At 46.8% G+C, this 19,690-nt stretch overlaps 1 protein-coding gene and 1 non-coding gene across 2 annotated transcripts in view; one reads left to right on the forward strand and one right to left on the reverse strand.

Annotated features, from left to right (window-relative positions):
- The window catches only part of LOC126418931 (calcium uptake protein 1 homolog, mitochondrial), a 538,349-nt gene extending 531,435 nt beyond the window's left edge, over positions 1-6,914 (reverse strand). The window contains exon 1 of the mRNA XM_050085962.1: positions 6,911-6,914. The gene's annotated coding sequence lies outside the window, so the exon portion shown is untranslated. The remainder of the gene's footprint in view (positions 1-6,910) is intronic.
- A 9,787-nt stretch (positions 6,915-16,701) lies between these two features.
- On the forward strand, positions 16,702-16,775 carry Trnat-ugu (transfer RNA threonine (anticodon UGU)). The gene has a single exon. It is a non-coding gene; the product is annotated as a tRNA-Thr (tRNA).
- The last annotated feature ends 2,915 nt before the right edge of the window (positions 16,776-19,690 follow it).

The raw sequence follows: 19,690 nt of genomic DNA on the forward strand, positions 1-19,690 counted from the left end.
CCACTGCAGCAAGGCCATTGGCCTTGCTACCAACTTAGCTTTAAATAATTCGGAGACTTTTTCGTCACCATTGTCCCCGCTCAAATATGTAGAACATCTTCCGAAATAAGCTACCCATTAGAAAGAAAAAACGGAGCATTTGGAGCTTTATCAACAATCATTCTCTCCACACGCCATTCGTGATTGGAACAGAAAATGTGGAAAAAGATAGTGGTACCACAACGACCCTTAATCACACACCCTAAGGTGGGTTGCGGAGTATAGATGTAGATGTTGACTATGCATTTCACAAACTTGACCACCGAATTCCATTACGTTATGTCTTGACTCGTGGATTAAGCTGAGCTCCTGCAGCAACCACATCAGTCGAGACCTCTTACTTCATCTCCATGCGCACCACATCCTGTTCCAAGGTAACTTTACAAACCGACATTTGTTGCTTGAGAAATCCGTGTTGGAAATCTGCCGTTCCTACCAGGTACTGTCGCTACCTGTTCGTAAACAGAGGCTCTGTTACCCATTCCTCCATGTCCCATTTTGTAGAAACTGGTTTCGATAACACTCCCGCCCATTCTGTTTCAAACCCTCCTTTAAAATTCAGTCCCGTGATACCCCTTATTACTTCACTTCCCCAGTAGCCTCCCATCAATAAGGCTGCTTTCATCAGCGTAGTCCAGAAATCTCATCATGAACATCACTACATACACTCCTGGAAATTGAAATAAGAACACCGTGAATTCATTGTCCTAGGAAGGGGAAACTTTATTGACACATTCCTGGGGTCAGATACATCACATGAACACACTGACAGAACCACAGGCACATAGACACAGGCAACAGAGCATGCACAATGTCGGCACTAGTACAGTGTATATCCACCTTTCGCAGCAATGCAGGCCGCTATTCTCCCATGGAGACGATCGTAGAGATGCTGGATGTAGTCCTGTGGAACGGCTTGCCATGCAACTTCCACCTGGCGCCTCAGGTGGACCAGCGTTCGTGCTGGACGTGCAGACCGCGTGAGACGACGCTTCATCCAGTCCCAAACATGCTCAATGGGGGACAGATCCGGAGATCTTGCTGGCCAGGGTAGTTGACTTACACCTTCTAGATCACGTTGGGTGGCACGGGATACATGCGGACGTGCATTGTCCTGTTGGAACAGCAAGTTCCCTTGCCGGTCTAGGAATGGTAGAACGATGGGTTCGATGACGGTTTGGATGTACCATGCACTATTCAGTGCCCCTCGACGATCACCAGTGGTGTACGGCCAGTGTAGGAGTTCGCTCCCCACACCATGATGCCGGGTGTTGGCCCTGTGTGCCTCTGTCGTATGCAGTCCTGATTGTGGCGCTCACCTGCACGGCGCCAAACACGCATACGACCATCATTGGCACCAAGGCAGAAGCGACTCTCATCGCTGAAGACGACACGTCTCCATTCGTCCCTCCATTCACGCCTGTCGCGACACCACTGGAGGCGGGCTGCACGATGTTGGGGCGTGAGCGGAAGACGGCCTAACGGTGTGCGGAACCGTAGCCCAGCTTCATGGAGACGGTTGCGAATGGTCCTCGCCGATACCCCAGGAGCAACAGTGTCCCTAATTTGCTGGGAAGTGGCGGTGCGGTCCCCTACGGCACTGCGTAGGATCCTACGGTCTTGACGTGCATCCGTGCGTCGCTGCGGTCCGGTCCCAGGTCGACGGGCACGTGCACCTTCCGCCGACCACTGGCGACAACATCGATGTACTGTGGAGACCTCACGCCCCACGTGTTGAGCAATTCGGCGGTACGTCCACCCGGCCTCCCGCATGCCCACTATACGCCCTCGCTCAAAGTCCGTCAACTGCACATACGGTTCACGTCCACGCTGTCGCGGCATGCTACCAGTGTTAAAGACTGCGATGGAGCTCCGTATGCCACGGCAAACTGGCTGACACTGACGGCGGCGGTGCACAAATGCTGCGCAGCTAGCGCCATTCGACGGCCAACACCGCGGTTCCTGGTGTGTCCGCTGTGCCGTGCGTGTGATCATTGCTTGTACAGCCCTCTCGCAGTGTCCGGAGCAAGTATGGTGGGTCTGACACACCGGTGTCAATGTGTTCTTTTTTCCATTTCCAGGAGTGTAGATCAAAGCACACAATGTATTTCAGACCTGTATTGTAACCGCTTTGCAAATGTTCAAATGAGTTATAAAAATTAAGGTAAGGTGAAGAGCACTGCAACTGGCAGCTAAGAACTCCCCCCGCTCCCCAATTAATTGTGGAATGAAATGAACAATATGTACTGTGTGTCCCTCCTAGGAATCATCAGGCGGATTTTCTCTGGTGTTTGGGCAGATATTTGCAGTTTCGTTTTTGTAACGTGTAGCAGGAGTCAGCCCAAACAAATAATGATGTGTACGACTTCGTACACAATAGTAAGGAGATGTGGGTACAGAGTGGTTTGGCAACGATCATCATAGGAAGGTGGACAGAAGCAGAAATGATTATTTAACAACTAACCCAGGAAACAGAAGAAATACGAGGTGCAACAATGAGACTGATTTGGAAAAAATGTTGCTTACTGTTTTAGTTAAGTTTAGTGTTGTCTCCTTCAAAGTAGTTCCCTTCTGATTGCACACACTTTTTTTCAGCGCTTCTGCCATTGATGGTAACATTTCTGGAGCTCATTTTCTGTAATATCCTCCAAGATCCTCGTCACAGCTTTTTGTACATCTTGTGTTGTTTGAAAATGGTGTCCCTTGACTGCCGTTTTGACTCTTGTAAATAGAAAAAAATCGCACGGAGCGATATCTGGTGAATAAGGTGGCTGTAATCTTCGATCAGATCGTACGAGTTCACGCACCCTGGCCCAGTTGACATCCGTTCGTGAGGTTGATGGTCGTCCACTGCGGTCTTCTTGTTCAACATTCGTTCTGTCTTCACTAAACATTTTATGCCAACGAAAAACTTGAGCTCTTGACATAATCTCCTCTCCAAAAGCCTTCTGCAGTTTACCGTAAGTTGTCGTCGCATTTTCACCCAATTTAACACAAAAAGAAATGGCATACCGTTGCGCATTATTATGCGGTTCCATTTCCGTGATGAGAGACACAAGCATGTGTTAACTTATTACAGCACAACTCAAGACTAAGCAGTTGTATCGATGTGCCACTTGGACCGGAAGCAGCTTATAGACCAAGGTCAAAGATATTGTGCTTACGCAAGTCTATAAGGTTCTCACGTCTTGCAAAGAAAATCAGTTTCATTACTTTATTGTCGTACCTCGTACTTAACTTGTACGAGGGTATTTCGGAAAGTAAAGATACACCGTATGCCAGAGGAACAGAAGAGTTTTGGCGAGCAAGTTGGCAACACTGGTGTTAACCTTGAACCGTTAGCTTTCTCCTCGCGGTCTTTCGGCAGTTGAACGTTGCTTCTGGTTGGAGTAGGTCGTGTTTAAAATGGCTGCGCCGATTCAGAATCCCGCCAAATGCGAAGTGCGCTCCATCATACGTTTTCTTCATGCAAAAGGTCAGCAACCAGTGGATATTCACAAAGAAATTGTTTCTGTTTATGGGAACATTATGAATCGACAAAATGTAACGAAATGGTGTCGTGAATTCTCTGAAGGTAGGACCGATGTTCATGACGAACAAAGAACAGGTCGGCCATCTGTGATCTCTGATGCCCTTCTTCGGAGAATGGAGAAAGCAGTTCGTGCCAATAGACGTCTCATATTGAAACAATTGCAGCAGATCATACCGGACGTGTCAATGACAACTCTTTATGACATTGTGACTGTCAAGTTAGGGTACAGGAAATTGTGTGCGCGCTGGGTTCCAAAACTGTTAATGGAAGAACACAAAAGGAAAAGGATGGGCTTTGCACTCGACTTCCTCACACGCTATGCTGAAGCAGGCGATGAGTTCCTTGATCACATTGTGACAGGTGACGAGACGTGGGTTTATCACCATACACATGAATCCAAGCAACAATCAATGCAATGTCGCCATTCGAATTCACCAAAAGCCAAGAAATGCAAAACGTCGATTTCAGCGAAGAAAATCATGGCTTCTGTTTTTTGGGACAGACAATGCATTCTTCTGTTGGAATTTATGCCTCCTGGAACGAGAATTAATGCTGCTGCATATTGCCACACTTTGAAACGTCTTCGAAGGGCAATTCAAAACAAACACAGGGGAATGCTGACAAGTGGAGTCCACTTGCTTCATTGCAACGCTCGACCTCACACAGCGCTCGTAACCAAAGCACTACTCAAACAATTCAAATGGGACATATTGGACCATCTGCCATACAGCCCGGACCTTGCGCCCACCGACTTCCATGTCTTTCGTTACCTGAAGTCACATCTTGGTCGAAAATCATTCCACGACGATGAAGAGATCAAAGATGAAGTTGAAATGTGGTTCCGACAACATGACTTTCTGGATACAAAAGCTTGTGTACCGACTTAACAAATGTTTGGATAATGGGGGTGATTATGTCGAAAAATAACAGATAATCCAGTTAATAAGATGTAACTGACGTTTTCTAAATAAATGTTCTATTTAAGGACTGCGAGCCACTGTATCTTTACTTTTCGAAATACCCTCTCTAAACATAGTAAGACTCTTTAGAAATGATACAACAAGAAATAGAACCCATCTCTCAATGTCAAGGTGGCAGAACATCCCTAAACTGAAGCATGATGATGACGTCGTTGCCATGGTAAGGTGGCGTCTGTACAGCGAAGTGGCTCTGAACGCAGGTGGGCTGAACCGGTGTTGTCGACCGTCCTACACAGAAGCGCCAAAGAAACTGGTATAGACAAGCATATTCAAATACAGAGATATGTAAACAGGCAGAGTTCGGCGCTGCGGTCAGCAGCGCCTTTATAAGACAACAAGTGTCGACGCAGTTGTTAAACTGGTTACTGCTGTTACAATAACAGGTTTAAGTGAGTTTGAACGTGGTGTCATAGTCGCCGCACGAGCGATGGGACACAGCGTCTCCGAGGTAGCGATAAAGTGGGGATTTTCCCGTATGACCATTTCATGAGTTTATCGCGAATATCAGGAATCTGGTAAATGGTTCAAATGGCTCTGAGCACTATGGGACTAAACATCTATGGTCATCAGTCCCCTAGAACTTAGAACTACTTAAATCTAACTAACCTAAGGACATCACACAACACCCAGTCATCACGAATCCGGTAAAACATCAGATCTCCGACACTGATGCGGCCGGAAAAAGATCATACAAGAACAGGACCAACGATGCAACTCTTCACCAAATTGCTCCAGATTTCGATGCTGGGCCATCAACAAGTGTCAGCGTGCAAACCATTCAACGAAACATCATCGCTATGGGCTTTCGGAGCCGATGGCCCACGCGTGTACCCTTGATGACTGCACGGCACAAAGCTGTACGCCTCGCCTGGGCCCATAGACTGTTGATGGCTGAAAACATGTTGCCTGGTCGGACGAGTCTCGTATCAAATTGTATCGAGCGGATGGATGTGTACGGGTATGAAGAAAACCTCATGAATACATGGACCCTGCATGTCGGCAGGGGACTGTTCAAGCTGGTGAAGGCTCTGTAATGGTGTGGGGCGTGTGCAGTTGGTGTGATATGGGACCCCTCACACGTCTAGATAGTACTCTGTCAGGTGACACGTAGGTAAGCATCCTGTCCGATCACCTGCATCCATTCATGTCTATTGTGCATTCCAACGGACTTGGGCAATTCCAGCAGCACAATGCCACACCCCACACGTCCAGAAATGCTACAGAGTGGTTCCAGGAACACTCATCTGTGTTTGAACATTTCCGCTGGCCACCAAACTCCCAAGACATGAACATTATTGAGCATATCCGGGATGCCTTGCAGCGTGTTGTTCAGAAGAGATCTCCAGCCCCTCGTACTCTTACGGATTTATGGATAGCCCTGCAGGATTCATGGTGTCAGTTCCCTCCAGCACTACTTCAGACATTAGTCGAGTCCACGTCACGTCGTTCTTCGGCAGTTCTGCGTGCTCGCTGGAGTTGTACACGATATTAGGCATGTGTACCAGTTTCTTTGGCTCTTCAGTGTATTTCGTTATATACAACTGGAGTTGCTGAGAATGGATGAAATACATGCTACATTACTGATCCCGTCAACACATATTGATAAAACAATTATCGCACTAGTCACATCTGGGACCGCTCTATCTAATGAGAACGAAAAATTCCGCTTTAAAAATCAATTTGCTTCTAAAGGGAAACAAACCGACGTTTTCCGTTGACGCCGGGCATCGCATGAAACATTTTACGAGCAGTGTTAGCTTTTGATGATTCCAGCATCACGTTACAAAAACTAAATTGTAAATATCCGCCGAAACACCATAAGAAATCCACATGACGACTCTTAAAGGGTAGTGCTATATATAGGGTCGTGCCCCGGATTCACATGGGTAGCACAAAGTACCTGGATGACTTATGTGACCTAACGGTATTATGACTCTGCGCAACACAATTAAAGGATCAATTTTTCGAAATGCTGTAATTGTCCCCTTTGCGACGCTTAAGTTTGAAATTTGACTCAAAAATGTCTACAACCTTCCTCTGTATTCGTGCAAAAGCGAGGCGCCCGTCAGCGACATTTCCGGGGTTGGCTACGCTTGAGGCAGCAAGACGACGACACAGGCGAAGAGAAGGACAGAGCTCAGAACTTCAAATGACGTGGGTTCATGATGTCACATCAGCACCAAATGTCACCACAATTCTGCCCAACGCTACCGTGAATGTGTCACACGATGTGAATCACTCGGTTTTCTTATCCGTGGCTGCGGTAAACGTTTCAGAGACACAGGCGATCAAAATCGACACGAAAATGCCTTAGGGGTTGCGTAAAGTTCATCAATGAAACCACCACTTCCCTCGGGACGTTGATTCCCACACATTTCTCGGCCGAAAACGACACTGCTGCTACCTTACGGATGCTTCAACCCTTCTCTAAGGACGTCGTGGGCCTGTATAGCCACTGACTATGATCACAGTGTTTTGGAGTACAGTGCGACCTCAATGTGCGCTCCGGTGTATAAAGTGGAACTGTTAGGGACTGTTAAAACCATTCTACGAAATCTCAACGCAATCTACCTGAAGCAGCAAAAGGGCATATTTATTTTCAGCCTTCCTGTTTGTCGCTCTGCTGTGACGTGATTAGAAATTTTTGCGACATCGCCATGCGTTTAAATATCTGGGCGTAACGTTGCAAATCGATATGAAATGGAACGAGCGTGTGAGAACTCGGTAAGGAAGGTGAATGGTCGGCTTCGGTTTATTCAAAGAATTTTAGGAAAGAGTTGTTCATCTGAAAAGGAGATCGCATATAAGACGCTTGTGCGGCCTATTCTTGAGTACTACTCGAGTTTTTGGGATCCGTACCAGGTCGGATTGAAGGAAGACGTCGAAGCAGTTCAGAGGCGGGCTGCTAGATTCGAGAAATTAGCGCTCATGTGGAGGCACATAGTCGTTTTTCCCTGGGTCTGTTTGCGAGTAGAACAGGAAAGGTTATGACTAGTAGTGGTACAGATACCCTCCGTCAGGCCCAGTGCGGTTGCTTGTGCAGTATCTATGTAGACGTAGATGTAGCCCCACAGAAGGGAAGGAATGCAATCGGTGGCTCATCACGAGACTGTTCATCAGTACAAAGCTATGTTCGAGGACACGACGCAACTCAGATCGCCTGGCAACGCGGGCGCCGAGACGTTGACAACTGGTTGGTAACGCGTTGCAAGGATTGACTGGTGAGTCACTCTGCAGTCGCGCCTTCTGCGGAGTTCTACTTAACTACACAGGCAGTGATTATCTGACTATCTGTTGCCATCTCACGTCGCCAACGAGTTGCGTTTGACTCGCTCCGTCTGCAGAGGGCCTTGGTGACTCCTACGACCCCTGATCGAGTATGCAGTAGTTGCTAGGGGCAATGTTGTCATTATACACATACGGCGGTTGCAACGAATTCTGAACAGAGTTCTGCCACTGGCTCTCCACCTACTGACAGTGTACTGCGACTCAAAGACCGATATCGAGAAACTGCATGGAAGTTCTACTAGCAGACAGACTGCTAGCTCCGCAAATGTACACGTCAAGAACCTGGATAACAAATGCAACTACTGTCGCCGCACTGCCTTTGGGACTAATATGTTGAGATACTTAAAAATCAATAAATAAAATAAATTAGAACAAAACTGTTTCTTAGATGGCAGTAATAGGTTTCACCAAATTTGCTACGAATAATGGCAGCCATATGCAACATCCAGACATAAAACCACGCAAGCAAATTAAAGATAAAATACAAAGTGTTAAAGCTTAATTTTAAACTGGCAGTTAAGAGTTTCGAGTACTGAAATAGCGTCGATCGTCATCACCGTCTTTCTCAGTAGAGCACCAGTAACAGCAGAACGGGTCGGTCAATAGGGCTCAGTGACTTCGAATGTGGATTAGTAATTGGATGTCACCGGAGTAACAAATTCACCAGAGACATCTCAGCCCTTCTAAAGCTTCCCAAATCGACTGTTGGTGATGTATTGTGACGTGTAAACGCAAAGGAACTACTAAAGTTAGATCAAGACCAGATAGACCTCATGTTCTGATGACAGGGACCGTCGAGCATTAAAGAAGGTGGTCGTAAAAAATCGCATGAAATCAGAGGAATGAGTTAGTCGTGAGTTCCAAACTGCTACCAGCAGTCCAGGTAGTGCAATAATCGTACTTAGGGACTTAAAACAATGGGATTAGTTGGTAGAGCAGCTCCTCATAACTCAAACATTTCTGTAGTCAGTGCTGAGCGACGATTGAGGTGTGTAAAGAGTGACACCATTGAGGTAGTGAGTGATTAGAAAACAGTAATCTGGAGTTGTGAGTTACACTATATCTTGAGGCAATCCGATGGAAGTGTCTGGGTTTGGTGAATGCCCGGAGATCGTTACCTGGCAACATGTGGATGAGCGACAGTGAAGTACAGAGGATGGTTCAAATGGCTCTAAGCACTATGGGACTTAACATCTGAGGTCATCAGTCCCCTAGACTTAGAACTACTTAAACCTAACTAACCTAAGGATATCACACACATCCATGCCCGAGGCAGGATACGAACCTGCGATCGTAGCAGCAGCGCGGTTCCGTACTGAAGCGCCTAGAACCGCTCGGCCACAGCGGCCGGCAAGTACAGAGGAGGTGGTGTTCCGATAGAGAAGTGTTTTACACTCCTGAAAATGGAAAAAAGAACACATTGACACCGGTGTGTCAGACCCACCATACTTGCTCCGGACACTGCGAGAGGGCTGTACAAGCAACGATCACACGCACGGCACAGCGGACACACCAGGAACCGCGGTGTTGGCCGTCGAATGGCGCTAGCTGCGCAGCATTTGTGCACCGCCGCCGTCAGTGTCAGCCAGTTTGCCGTGGCATACGGAGCTCCATCGCAGTCTTTAACACTGGTAGCATGCCGCGACAGCGTGGACGTGAACCGTATGTGCAGTTGACGGACTTTGAGCGAGGGCGTATAGTGGGCATGCGGGAGGCCGGGTGGACGTACCGCCGAATTGCTCAACACGTGGGGCGTGAGGTCTCCACAGTACATCGATGTTGTCGCCAGTGGTCGGCGGAAGGTGCACGTGCCCGTCGACCTGGGACCGGACCGCAGTGACGCACGGATGCACGCCAAGAACGTAGGATCCTACGCAGTGCCGTAGGGGACCGCACCGCCACTTCCCAGCAAATTAGGGACACTGTTGCTCCTGGGGTATCGGCGAGGACCATTCGCAACCGTCTCCATGAAGCTGGGCTACGGTCCCGCACACCGTTAGGCCGTCTTCCGCTCACGCCCCAACATCGTGCAGCCCGCCTCCAGTGGTGTCGCGACAGGCGTGAATGGAGGGACGAATGGAGACGTGTCGTCTTCAGCGATGAGAGTCGCTTCTGCCTTGGTGCCAATGATGGTCGTATGCGTGTTTGGCGCCGTGCAGGTGAGCGCCACAATCAGGACTGCATACGACCGAGGCACACAGGGCCAACACCCGGCATCATGTTGTGGGGAGCGATCCCCTACACTGGCCGTACACCACTGGTGATCGTCGAGGGGACACTGAATAGTGCACGGTACATCCAAACCGTCATCGAACCCATCGTTCTACCATTCCTAGACCGGCAAGGGAACTTGCTGGTCCAACAGGACAATGCACGTCCGCATGTATCCCGTGCCACCCAACGTGCTCTAGAAGATGTAAGTCAACTACCCTGGCCAGCAAGATCTCCGGATCTGTCCCCCATTGAGCATGTTTGGGACTGGATGAAGCGTAGTCTCACGCGGTCTGCACGTCCAGCACGAATGCTGGTCCAACTGAGGCGCCAGGTGGAAATGGCATGGCAAGCCGTTCCACAGGACTACATCCAGCATCTCTACGATCGTCTCCATGGGAGAATAGCAGCCTGCATTGCTGCGAAAGGTGGATATACACTGTACTAGTGCCGACATTGTGCATGCTCTGTTGCCTGTGTCTATGTGCCTGTGGTTCTGTCAGTGTGATCATGTGATGTATCTGACCCCAGGAATGTGTCAATAAAGTTTCCCCTTCCTGGGACAATGAATTCACAGTGTTCTTATTTCAATTTCCAGGAGTGTATGTGGTTAGGGTGTGCACCCTTTCTCGCTTAAGGAAACGCTAAATGCGGAAGGTTATGAACATACTTTACAGTATTAACGACTGCGTACATGAGTGCCTACAACAGAGGAACATTTCGGATATTATGATTGTATGTATCAGCATGACACGTTTGTGACGCAATGGTTTGTGGACAACGTTCCTGAAATGGATTGGCCTTACATGAGTCCTGACCTAAACCCGATGGAATACCTGTGGGTTGACTTAGAAGGTCGACTCGCACCATACCTCAGCGTCCGGCATCACTACCTTCTCTGGTTTCGGCTGCCGAGGAAGAACGAGCTGCTATTCCAACAGAGACGTTCAGACAGTTCGTTGAAAGTGGCTCCAACTGTCACAAAACGAAGGGTGGACACACCCTCTATTAATGTCTGTTAAAAGGTGGCCGGGGCACTTTTGGTCAGACAGTGTCTTCAGAAACGCGACAAATTTAATGTGATCAGATTTATAGGTTGTTAACATATTAAGTGTAGTTGTGGTGAAATATTATGTTAAACGGTTAAAATACAACCACGACTTAGAATCTAACTAGTTATGAATAAAATTAAACAATTACAATGACTCTCCGTGTAGGCTACCTCTTCGTCCCGGACAACATATGGAGCGCTGCACCCGGTAATCTTCCCTTATTGCTCAATGAATACGGTTTTGTGCTGTGTCCGGGCGTGCAGTCGATGTTCAAGATGAAATATGAAGTTTACTAAGCGAAAGGGAAGTACAATATACAATGAAGAGCCAAAGAAACTGGTACACCTGCTTAATACCGTGTAGGATCCCCGCAAGCACGCAGAGGTTCAGCAACACGACGTAACATGGACTCGACTAATGTCCAAAGTAGTGCTGGAGGGAACTGACACCATGAATCCTGCAGGACTATCCATAAATCCGTAAGAGGACGAGGGGGTGGAGATCTCTTCAGAAAAGCACGTTGCAAGGCACCCCAGATATGCTCAATAATGTTCACGCCTAGGGAGTTAGGTGGCCAGCGGAAGTGTTTAAAGTCAAAAGAGTGTTCCTAGAGCCATTCTGCAGCAATTCTGGACGTGTGGGATGTCGCATTTTCCTGCTGGAATTGCTCAAGTCTGTCGGAATGCACAGTGGACATGAATGGATGCAGGTGATCAGAAAAAGCGTCCTTTCTGATGGTACGTACGTGTCACCTGTCAGAGTCGTATCTAGATATGTTACGGAAATGCTCCAGGAACTCGGGTGGGAGTCTCTAGAGGAAAGGAGGCGTTCTTTTCGTGAATCGCTACTGAGGAAATTTAGAGAACCAGCATTTGAGGCTGACTGCAGTACAATTTTACTGCCGCCATCTCACATTTCGCGGAAAGACCACCAAGATAAGATAAGAAAGATTAGGGCTCGTACAGAGGCATATAGACGGTCATTTTTCCCTCGTTCTGTTTGGGAGTGGAACAGGGAGAGAAGATGCTAGTTCTGGTACGAGGTACCCTCAACCACGCACCGCATGGTGGATTGCGGAGTATGTATGTAGATGTAGATGTATCAGGTGTCCTATATCACTCCAACTGCACACGTCCCACTCCATTACAGAGCCTCCACCAGCTTGAACAGTCCCCTGGCTGACATGCAGGGTCCATGGACTCATGAGGTTGTCTCCGTGCCTGTACACGTCCATCCGCTCGATACAATTTGACAGGAGAATCGTCCGACCAGGCAACATGTTTCTAGTCAACAACAGTCCAAAGTCGGTGTCGACGCGCCCAGGCGAGGCATAAGGCTTTGTGTCGTGCAGTCATGATGTTTCGTTGAATGGTTCGCACGCTGACACTTGTTAATCGCCCAGCACTGAAATCTGCAGCAATTTGCGGAAGGGTTGCACGTCTGTCGCGTTGCACGATTCTCTTCAGTCGTCGTTAGTCCCGTTCTTTCAGGATCTTTTTCCAGCCGCAGGGTAGTGGGAGATTTGATATGTTATGGGTTCACGATATTCACGGTACACTCATGAAATGTTCGTACGGGAAAATCCCAACTTCATCGCTACCTCGGAGATGCTATGTTCCATCGCTCGTGCACCGATTATAACACCACGTTCAAACTCTCTTGATAACCTGCCATTGTAGTAGCAGTAACCGATACAATAACTGCGCCAGGCACTTGTCGTCTTATATAGGCGTTGCCGACCGCAGCGTCGTATTCTGCCTGTTCGCATATCTCTGTATTTGAATATGCATGCCTATAGCAGTTTCTTTGGCAATTGTAATCTTAATCTCCCCAACACCACTCTTAATACTTTCAAAAGCTTCGAGACACGTAAGATATAGAAAAGAAATACTTTTAACTTATCTTAATTTTCTCTTCTTGTTGCTGGCTGCAGTTATTGAGTCTAGGGGTACATTCTTGCTGCTGAAATTTTTATTGAACGTGTGGTTTCCTGATGACTAAATAACTGATAAAGATTTGCCTGTACATTTCTTGAATTTTATTCTTTGTCACATTTTTCAATATCACACCGTCTTTACAATTTCCACTTAATATTCCAAATTACATTGTTAGGTCGATCATAAAAATAAATACGTCTGTCTCCATCAAAGGCATACCCACTACTCCTAACATTTTGCAGAACTCGCAATATCCAAAAAAGTTTACAAAGCAAAAGAGTTTACAAACTTTCTTGACAAAAGAATTGTCATCACCGAGTTATATCATTATTTTATAAATGAATCCAGAAATAAATTTAATAATCAGCATTAGACTATGCAATTAATAATATGATTTTTAAATACGCCAGATATTTCGTAATGTCATATATTTTTAAGAGAAGAATAATTTTAACTATACATACAGAGTGAAACACATTAATTTCCTTTTATACATTTTAATCTGAAATATAATACATCGTATACAAAATCATATATTTTTTTTAATTAAACAACTGAGAGAATGTTCACCTATACAAGAATCGATAGTATCAATGGTATCGGTTATTTCTATGAAAAGGTAATGTTGGAGGAGGGTGCCCCATTACACACTTCAGTCTTTTGTCCGCGTTCACGAATGCTGATTGTTGTCGGCTGATACTCCCAAGTAGTTACGGCCACCTGCATTGTGAAAGATGAAATGACTCGTTGCTGCTAGTTACAAAATGTTACTTTTTTCACAGAACTACGATTTACAGCCGATGCAGGTTAACGGCATCTTCTTATTGATATTAATTCTCGACACAACAGTTCAAAGATATATCCTGTATCCAAAGGTAGTAAAATGCAGAGATGTACGTTGATTTACATTTTAAGTTTCTCTATGCTCGTTACAACAATTTCAATAGGCATAAATTTTAGAATTAACAATTTGAATGGGCATAAATTAATTAAATAAAATGAAATATACTTTTTTAGAATTTAACGATTTAACAATGAGATAAAAAGAAATTTTGAAATCAGTTAGGATGTGGCAGAAACTCATGCACAAACGTTAAGTACACGTCTATGACTTCAAATGGAATCTTCAACGATGTGTCTGAGCTCACGTTGCAAAAATGAGAAAATGAATAGATCGATAACTCTTCGCGATAGCGAATAAGGAGATCGATAAAAGACAGAACAAAATCCTGCTCCTCTAAATACTTTGCACTTTCGACTGCTAACTCCTTCGCCGACGCAACGAGGTTAGCCCGTGTGTCGGACGCGGTAATGGCTGGCTCGTGTCTTTGGCTGGGCTCGGACAGCGACCTCCCGTGCAGCGTGATCAAGGGCAGCCTCTGTTGTCTAGCCGATGTTGTGGGCCGTTCGGCGATCAACGGCGATAGGGACTCCGCCAATAGGCGGCGTCCAGCCAGGGATTTCCTCTGACGCTTCTGGCGAAGCGCCACGGGGCGCTCTGGCGGAAAGGTGTGGGCGGTGGGGCACACGCTGGCACTTCGACAGCAGTCAGCTGCTCCCGTCGTGTCAGCCTCACATTCGGGAACGGACCGAGAGCCGAGGTATCCTATACCTGTGTATGCATTTGCATCTACACTCAGGCTCTACATTACGCTGTGTCACTACCGTTCTTCAGTTTTCCTGAGCTCTACAACTCGTTCATATGTGGAGGAATGTTCACTCAGTTATTCAAACAAACAATTGGGAAAACACGAAGAACTTAATGCGAAGGCAGAAGTGTGTGTGTGTGTGTGTGTGTGTGTGTGTGTGTGTGTGAGAGAGAGAGAGAGAGAGAGAGAGAGAGAGAGAGAGTAGTGTAGGAAGTGACAACTGATGCAATAGGAATAATCACTATACAAGTTTTTTGAAGGTTATTGGTTAACTTGATTACAATGACTGACAAAGGGGAGGAGGAAACGAAATGAAACTCCACAGCATGAAAGGGTATATGATGCTATTTCAGTGATTACAGTATCGAATCAGATCTACAGAGAACAGGAGTATCAGCCCACTTATCAGCAGGACATTGCACAACCTCTGGCCATGATGCGTACACTGATTCGGTTGGGAAGAGTGTTATAAAACCGTTGTAACCTCTTCTGAAGCAAGAAGGTCCACAATTGCTATAGTGAATCCTTAATACGCTCGATTTCGGTGCTGGAAGAGAGTTCAGTTCTAGCTTACGAGTGTCCAACCTTCTAGCTTACCTGGGGCGCATTGGAAGAAGACGAGTACTTTTCAGCCACACATAACACAGTGATTTGCAAAAGAGCTCCCAAGATTTAATGTGTCCTAGAATCTGTACCAAGTGACATCCACTATTCTAGTTTGTGGTGTCTGATTCATCAACTCCAAGTTTTGCAGTTGCAGGTCTGCTTGACCTTGAGACGGCACCAGTGCTGTTTTTTTTTCCTCTGTTCCCTCAGTTCAGTCCAGGCGAGCGTACAGTGCAGAGCAACTCAGCAACGATGTGTACTCCACAACAGAAAGTGCAGTGTGTTATTTGGCTTGTGAAAACTGAGGTGAAATAGGGGCTTGTGTTTTCCCAGCAAGATGGCGCCCCACCTCATTACAGTAATCTTATGCATGCGGCTCTTGACGGTCGTTTTCCAGGAAGGTGGATAGGCAGGGCTGGCCCAATACCTTGGTCACCACGAAGCCCAGACTTCACCCCACTAGACTTTTTCTTTCGGGGCCACATAAAAAGTATTGTGTACAGTGAAAAGATCAGAGATATCAAACATTTACAGGAAAGAATCGTCGCGGTTGTTGAGGCAGCTATACCTGAAATATTGGTGAATACGTGGCAAGTAGTGGAACATCGTCTCGACGTGTGCAGGGCAACAAATGGATCCCACGTTGAAGGCTACAAACATTAAACAAAATTCTATTTCATGATATGTAATCATTGATGTAATTTTTCATTAATTTCCCCATTAAATTTATACTTAAAACTAGGGAGTTCTTTTTCAAACAGCCGGTATTTCTGAAATGATAATTAAATCGAGACCCTAGCTGCAAACAAGGGTTGATATACATCATTGGGGACATGTTGAAAATGTGTGCCCCGACCGGGACTCGAACCCAGGATGTCCTGCTTATATGGCAGACGTTCTATCCATCAGAGCCGCCAAGGGCACAGAGTATAGTGCGCCTGCAGGGACTTATCCCTTGTACGCTCCCTGTGAGACCCACATTCCCAACATGTCCACACCACTACATTCGTAGTGCGCCTAATAGATGTTGCCCATCACACTTATTACTCTTGGCAGATTAATCTACCATGTCCCGTATGAGTTGAGGCGTAGCGTGTGTGTTCACACAAGAAGGTCAATGGCTGCGCAGCCATATTTTAACTACATATGAAGGTATTATCTGTTCCCAAAGGACAGAAACTATTGATGACCGTGCAGCTTCTCTAGAATGAAATGATAATTAAGTCGACACCCTAGCTGCAATTATCATTTCATTCTAGAGAAGCTGCATGGTCATCAATGGTAACTGTTCTTTCGGGAAACATCTATTAGGCGCACTACGAATGTAGTGGTGTGGACATGTTGGGAATGTGAGTCTTACTGAAAGTGTACAAGGGATAAGTCCCTGCAGGCGCACTATCCTCTGTGCCCTCGGTGGCTCAGAGGGATAGAGCGTCTGCCATGTAAGCAGGAGATCCCGGGTTCGAGTCCCGGTCGGGGGACACATATTCAACATGTCCCCGATGAAGTATATCAACCTCTGTTTGCAGCTAGGGTGTCGATTTAATTATCATTTCATTCTAGAGATGCTGCACGGTCATCTTTCGGGAACAGATACTACCTTCATATACAGGGCTATTACAAATGATTGAAGCGATTTCACAGCTCTACAATAACTTTATTATTTGAGATATTTTCAGAATGCTTTGCACACACATACAAAAACTCAAAAAGTTTTTTTAGGCATTCACAAATGTTCGACATGTGCTCCTTTAGTGATTCGGCAGACATCAAGCCGATAATCAAGTTCCTCCCACACTCAGCGCAGTATGTCCCCGTCAATGAGTTCGAAAGCATCGTTGATGTGAGCTCGCAGTTCTGGCACGTTTCTTGGTAGAGGAGGTTTAAACACTGAATCTTTCACATAACCCCACAGAAAGAAATCGCATGGGGTTAAGTCGGGAGAGCGTGGAGGCCATGACATGAACTGCTGATCATGATCTCCACCACGACCAATCCATCGGTGTTCCAATCTCCTGATTAAGATATGCCAAACATCATGATGGAAGTGCGGTGGAGCACCATCCTGTTGAAAGATGAAGTTGGCGCTGTCGGTCTCCAGTTGTGGCATGAGCCAATTTTCCAGCATGTCCAGATACACGTGTCCTGTAACGTTTTTTTCGCAGAAGAAAAAGGGGCCGTAAACTTTAAACCGTGAGATTGCACAAAACACGTTAACTTTTGAGAATTCCGAATTTGCTGCACGAATGCGTGAGGGTTCTCTACCGCCCAGATTCGCACATTGTGTCTGTTCACTTCACCATTAAGAAAAAATGTTGCTTCATCACTGAAAACAAGTTTCGCACTGAACGCATCCTCTTCCATGAGCTGTTGCAACCGCGCCGAAAATTCAAAGCGTTTGACTTTGTCATCGGGTGTCAGGGCTTGTAGCAATTGTAAACGGTAAGGCTTCTGCTTTAGCCTTTTCCGTAAGATTTTCCAAACCGTCGGCTGTGGTACGCTTAGCTCCCTGCTTGCTTTATTCGTCGACTTCCGCGGGCTACGCGTGAAACTTGCCGGCACGCGTTCAACCGTTTCTTCGCTCACTGCAGGCCGACCCGCTGATTTCCCCTTACAGAGGATCCAGAAGCTTTAAACTGCGCATAACATCGCCGAATGGAGTTAGCAGTTGGTGGATCTTTGTTGAACTTCGTCCTGAAGTGTCGTTGTACTGTTATGACTGACTGATGTGAGTGCATTTCAAGCACGACATACGCTTTCTCGGCTCCTGTCGCCATTTTGTCTCACTGCGCTCTCGAGCGCTCTGGCGGCAGAAACCTGAAGTGCGGCTTCAGCCGATCAAAACTTTATGAGTTTTTCTACATATCTGTAGTGTGTCGTGACCATATGTCAATGAATGGAGCTACAGTGAATTTATGAAATCGCTTCAATCATTTGTAATAGCCCTGTATACCCTGTATTTCTGATTGCAAATATTCAGTTTATCATAACTTTACACAAACGGAATTTTATGGAATTTTTTCACCTATCGTGTTAGAGATGCTCACCTCTTGGGCCGTCCGCCCCAGTAGCTGAGTGGTCAGCGTGACGGATTGCCGTCCTCTGGGCCCGGGTTCGATTCCCGGCTGGGTCGGAGATTTTCTCCGCTCAGGGACTGGGTGTTGTGTTGTGTTCATCATCATTTCATCCCCATCCGGCGTGCAGGTCGCCCAATGTGGCGCCGAATGTAATAAGACCTGCGATATGGCGGCCGGACCTGCCCCGCGAGGGGCCTCCCGGCCAATGACGCCAAACGCTCATCATCATCACCTCTTGGGCCGCTATTACATTACTTTGGGCTGCGGGATGCGCCTGTTCTATCTGATTCTACACATGTTCTATCGGGGACAGATCTGGGGCTCTTGCTGGCCATGGGAGACATCAACATCATTTAGACCTTTCATAGAGACAAGCGTCGCTTTTGGACGAGCATTATCGTCTTGAAAAAAGGCACCACAATAACGTATAAAGTCTTAGAATGACTGTGGCGTACAGTTATGCCGTCAGAGCTCCCCCAATCATTACCAGCCGCGTCCTGAATTTATAGCCAATTGTTTATCACTAATGACGCCATGACTAACACTTTTGTGCCACTCCAAACCATTGGAACAACGGGAGTTCTTCCTAGGCTGCCATCATATTTGCCGACGGTCATCTGGAGTAGTGTGGAATCGCAATTCATCGCTGAACGCAGTGCGTTACATTCATCAGCAGCCCTCGGTTCCTGCAACACTTCAAATGGAGCCGTTTGTGTTGTGCTAACTGTAGGTTGCGCATGGAATGGTAATTCTCTAGTCATGCAGCTGCTTGTCTGCGACTAATGGTGCAGTATGACACAGAACTGTTGTAGGAAGAACGTTATTTGTTCCCAGACGACAGGTGTAGGTGTGAAGGAATTATTTCTTGCTTGGTACACAAGAGGACAGTCTTCCCTTGGGTGGTCAGAGGTGGTCAACCGGAACCTTGACGATGAGTGTGCCTGCCCTTGCTGTTCGCCGGCCGGAGTGGCCGAGCGGTTCTAGGCGCTACAGTCTGGAACCGCGCGACCGCTATGGTCGCAGGTTCGAATCCTGCCTCGGGCATGGATGTGTGTGATGTCCTTAGGTTAGTTGGGTTTAAGTAGTTCTAAGTTCTAGGGGACTGATGACCTCAGAAGTTTAGTCCCATAGTGCTCAGGGCCATTTGAACCATTTTGAACCTTGCTGTTCATCATCGGGTCACCATCACATCCAAATGCCCCCCAATGCTGTCTCACTCCAGCAAACGGTACTTTCCTGTCTTTCACATTGGTTACTCAACATCTGACGCTGTTCGTGTTCCTTATACAGGGTGTTCAAAAACAGTGTCGAATACTTAG

The sequence above is a fragment of the Schistocerca serialis genome, chromosome 9 (assembly GCF_023864345.2).
Source record: "Schistocerca serialis cubense isolate TAMUIC-IGC-003099 chromosome 9, iqSchSeri2.2, whole genome shotgun sequence".
Lineage (NCBI taxonomy): Eukaryota > Metazoa > Arthropoda > Insecta > Orthoptera > Acrididae > Schistocerca > Schistocerca serialis.